This window comes from Amphiprion ocellaris, chromosome 17, assembly GCF_022539595.1.
Source record: "Amphiprion ocellaris isolate individual 3 ecotype Okinawa chromosome 17, ASM2253959v1, whole genome shotgun sequence".
Classification (NCBI taxonomy): Eukaryota; Metazoa; Chordata; class Actinopteri; family Pomacentridae; genus Amphiprion; species Amphiprion ocellaris.
The window spans coordinates 28533811-28539456 of NC_072782.1; positions in this window are offsets into that span (position 1 = coordinate 28533811).

The following is a 5646-nucleotide window of genomic DNA, read 5'->3' on the forward strand; positions in this document are numbered from 1 at the left end:
GTGACCTGGTGGCTCCCTCTGTCGGTCTTCCTCTTCAGAGGGTCTCCACCGAGCATGCTCAGTCAGCTCCAACTCTATAACCACTCCATTTCTGCAAGCTGGAAGACCTCGATGCCAGTGGAGACAACCAGTGGAACCAAACTCACAGAAAACTGCCGCCCAACCCAAAATATGTTCAGTGTTCACACCTCATGCTGCTCCTTTCTATTCTTCATTTGTTTCTCTTTTGTCATGCAAAGGTGAAATCTATTCTGCTCAATGAGGTGTTTCAGGAAGCGGAAAAACAAGCTCTTATAGCTAATGTGCAGCCACAGTAGGAGGAAGGTGGAGGTTAAAAAAAAAAGAATAAAAGGCTCAGAACCAAATGGTTTTCCATCGCAGACGTCAGGCCACTTCCCAAACCTCTCAACAGGAGAGTCTTTTGTCTCCGCCGAGCCTCAGGCTAACGAATGAACGGAGCAAAAACATGACACTGCTAGGCCATGAAACAGATGAAGTAACAAGCAGAGCTGCCGAAAAAAGAGTTCCAAGAGATAAACTACCAGCTGAGCACAATGTGTCAGAACAAAGGTTTTCCGAGCTTCATACGTGATTTGTTTCAATTCATTCTAATATTCAGTTGATTATTTTCAGTGCGTATTGTTTGCAGCACTTCCACTCATGTCTCAAATGACTTGCTTTGTTATTTGATGCATAAACAAAAGAATAATCAGCAATTAATCACACTTCAAAGTAAGAATTCACACACATCTGGCATTTCTGCCCAATTAGAACAGTACAGGTTCATTCCTATGCAAAGTCAAGCAGGTTTTGTCCTCAGGGGACACGTCAGGTAGGTAGTAACTCAGATCTAGAGATGTTGGTGGCATCTAATGTTTCACAACTGAACAATGACAACCTAACCCCGACATGTGAGCTTGGTTTTGTGCATTCAGCGCTATGCAACACGCACAAGATGCAGGAACTGATGAATCTCATGTACAACCAAACCTGAAGTCTACAACACTATAATGTGAAACTCATTAGTTACAGCATTACAGGTGTTTGAGCCCTCAAACATTAATCAATTCATCGATTACAAATCAAAATCTCAATTAAAAAAAACAAGATTGCAATGTTTATTATCACCTTATTTAACTTTACACAGCTTTTGTGGCAACTGTTCTATGTCCTATGCCAATAAAAAAATGTAAATAATACATGTTTAGAAGTCAAAATATGGAGCAATTAATATTAGATGGTATCTCATGTTATAATGTTTTATAACACTTTTTAAATCTGCTGCATGGTGGATATTACACTGAGGCTTAACGTGAAAAATTTGTAGCCCAAATCCGATTGGAATATCCACCAGAAAAATCCCAATTAGATCATTTCCCCAGATCATTCACCATTGTGCCTAGCTAAGCCACTTTAGTCAGTATAACTAATCTGGTAAGTTATGATTTTACAGATCTAAACTTACACATCGAAGATCTCATCCAGATATTTTACTCCAAGTGCCATAGGGCCCATGTCAGAGCAAAGCGGACGACAAAATATAACAAGCTTTTCAGCTGTCAAAGCAGCAGGGCACTAAGAATCGCAAATTCGGTCTCATAAACTATATAAAAGTTATGCCAGACATACAGAAGTGACTTAAACCTGCATTGTTTGTAATGGCCACCAGGCGGCAACCCCTCTGGTTGCAACTGTATAGAAGTCTATGAGAAAATGAAACAACATCTTACTTGATTTATTACCCCAGTAAACATTTTCCAAATTAGTTTATGGTTTGAATTACTGGTTTGAAGACTTTTTGACAACAGCATGATATTCATTTTGTGAACTATGGTCCAATTTAGAGTAAAACACATGATAAATCAGGGTGTGTTTTAGGGAAAGGCTGCCTTGTGATCGTAAGGTTGCTACTGTAGTGTCCACTCAGGTCCAACTGTTGCTTGTTACCTCTGGTTGAAAGAGGTCAAGATGCCAATGGCCTAATGCCAAGCTGAAGGATTTAACACTGTAGATCACAAACAAAAGACTGACATCACATCCATGTTTTTTATATAGACGATGGTTGCAAAGATCGGAAATAACCGAAAGGGAGCCAACATGTCCCAAAGTTGGTAGAAAAGTGAATGACTTTATTTAGTGTTTCTATTGGGCCCAATTTGTCCATTACTTTAATTTCCAACAAAAAAGTACAGTGACTGATCTGAAGAGTTTAGTGTGAGTGCCTTTGATTTAATTTGAATAGCTTCATTGATCCATTGTGACCTGTTCGGTAATTTCATTGGTCTGATGTGACGAGGTTAAATGTACTGGCGGCATGAAGCTCGCCCGTAAAAATCTATACATTAGCATCATTATATAAGCCGCAGGGTTTAAAACGTGTGAAAAAAGTAGCAGCTTATAGTCCAGAAATTACTGTAATAACATTCCCATCAGCCTACTCTACTTTGGGCACAGCTACAGCTTGAGTTTTGTTCCAGTGGTCAAATGCTAACATGCAGCATTCTAACGCTACATTATGTAGCTTAAAATGTTCAACATGGTACCCATTACTTTCTAAATATCCACCTGTTAACATACTAATGGTCCTCTTAGCTCAGAACACTGTTGTAACACTGCAAGACTCAGTCCTGTTTTCATTTATCTTATTGCTTCCGAAATTTTGTCCAAAAACTGCTGAATTTTATCTTCTTCTAATTACTTTGGCTCTACCCTATTCTCTGAACTCTGGTTAATATGCAATAGCTTTTAGTTTACAAGGTGTTCTTTCAAAAGTGCAAGTGTCAGTTATTCTTGCATGTTATTCTGGCACCAAAGCTAAAAGTGGAAGCACTGGTCCATGCTGGATCTTTCAGTCCGGCACCAACCAACCACACAGCCATACTGGTAATCAGATATAATTTTGCCATTCTGCTTCTCTTCATTCGTTCGGCTTGAAACTTCATTTATGGTTGTCCAATCACTGTTAGTGAACAGACTTTGTTCTTATTTGCTCTTGCAATTCAGTAGTTCTTAGTCCCACTGACATAAATTGCATTCAACACAGAAACCACAGTATCAGTTGCTAGGAGTCATGAACTCAACCTTCCTCATACTGATGAGGAGGTCAGGAACCCTATGATCACAAAATATGTAAAGAAGGATTTGACTGATGAGGACTCTACCGAATCATTCTGTTAGGGTCACCTGAAAACTGAGAAAAATTGCCCTTCTTGCAATGAATTTGCAGTGAGATCCCAACATGATACTGCAGCAGTGACGTCTAATGATGATATCCAATCAGTCAAATGATTTCAGACTCATTCATTGAAACCAAGATCTCCACAGCTAGATGTAAAATTGCATCATGAATGTTCATGATCCTTAGAACATGATTCCTAACCATTTTGGTGAGTTCTAAGACTTTCTCTGTGGCATCACTGCCCGTCAAAACCTCATCAACCAACCAAACAACACTGTTCAATGACAAAGTTCAAAACCCTAAACCCAGACTTCCATGGAGGTCTATGTTCCTAAAGGAGTGAAATCTTGTATTTTTGGGAAGATTGCCATGAAATTGACTCAGAACTTTCACTATTCCAAAGGAAAGAACCATTTTAAATTAAATCACCCCTTGTCATTTTCTGTATCGTCATCACCTGGACCAATTTAAACTTTATCGCAACTATTGGTAAAGAATGTTCAGTGTTATCAGTATTTATTGCTCATTCCATAGAGTTGGAGCGTAATAAACATTACAGACAATGGTGAATTCTACTAGGGTCTTTGTGCCAGAGCTTTCAATAGTGCAGCTGCTTTAGAGTTTTGTTTTATGTGAAAGGTGACCGCAAAGCATGGACTGTTTTTCATATCTGTTAATTACCAGTCACGTTCTTTAATTGTCTCTGAAGTAAACTGAAATGACCTCATGTTTTTGAGCCCTGATCTAAGTCCTTCAATACTTTGTGTCTGCTGCTTGAGATTTACCACTTTTATTTACCCAAATGTTGATTCAAGGTGTAGCCTTCATCATCTGACACACCATTTTCTCAAGATTCAAGTACAGGAGGTCCCGGTTGTGCATTGAAGCCAGTAAGTTGAAATTACCAGTGTGCTATGAATGATAATCAGCTTATTTAGTGGCATTAGAAGAGCTAATATATACAAGCTAAGATAAACAGGTGACAAGCACCACAGAACAGTCTGGAATATTTTTACTTCTTTACTACATTTGCTTAGCTGATACATTTTTTATGTAAAATGAGTGCAATGCGGACAGAGTGCAGATCTACTTAAACAGACGCAATGCAGATGTTCTTTTATAGACATGATATTGCCACTATATCTATTTATACCAAAGAGGATTTATTACTGTGATAGGGTGGAAGAAACTACAAAAACCTGGTCACAAAGTGGAGTTTTATTCCTCAGAAATGGTCTTTGGCAGTATAAAAAAAGCACACTAACCCACAACGTTCTAACTAACGAAAGCAACAGTCACCACCACCTGAAAAAAAGAGAAGCTTCTAGCTGAAGATTGCATTTTGCGATAAGCAAAAAGAGAAGCGCTGGTGATCGGGATGCAAATTTAAAATAAAAAAAAATCCTAACCAACAACTGGCAGCCTCATAACTGATAGAGCAACAATATGAAGTGAACTCAATGGACATCATTCTGTGTCCAAATACAATTTGAATACAGTCACTCCAGTAGCTTAAGTCACATGACATGGCCAATCCAATGGCCTAGAAGTGAAGCAGGTAGGTAGTGCACTTTGGCTTGCCTACTTAAGGGACTATTGACTGGTAGGCATGAAGCATCACAGAAGGCTTTCTCATGGTGGCTGTTTCTAGCTAAGCTACCACAATACTCACTGCTACCCAACAGTCCAAGTGACCGAACTCACTTAAGTCTTGATTATACTTTCTTACAGACACATACCGTACTTTACAGACTATAGGCTGCTACTTTTTTGTAGGGCTGGACCCGAATATCCGAATATTCGTTTGTGACGGTGTTATACAAATATATTGAGATCCCCCCCCCCAATCAATGAATTGGCATCAATGAATCGATGGTGAGATGTTAGAGTCGGCAGCGTGAACTGACTCAATGCTTTTTACTGCCGTGTTACAGGCACATTTATTTAATTAAAAGTTAAAAAAATCTTTCTGTGTAAATATGTCATGTTACAACGTGGACACCTGTGGCTTATAGACAAGTGCGGCCTATATATGTACAATTTTTTTTCTTTTCAAATTTAGTGGGTGCGGCTTATATTCAGTTGCACTCAATAGTCCGGAAATTACAGGACTTTGTATTGTACTACTTTCACAGTCGACGACAGTCCATCTGAAAGATATGCAAAGTAGATATACGTATATTCCAAACATGCATGACTGCTGAGCATACACACTATTACCTTTGTAGAATAGTTATTGCAGACACAAGTTTAGTTCGGCATGCAAACATCTACAGATGGGTTCAGCCGTCACATACTCATGGATATGGAAAGTGTTACCCACTGAATTTGCATGTTTTTGAGGTTGTGGTACACTGTACTCCACAACATTCACTTATGATTTTAGTCAACAAAACAATACCTGTTGAAACATCCACCCAGTAAAAATCCATTTTTTAACTTTCAGTTATGTCCATATGGTGTTTTTT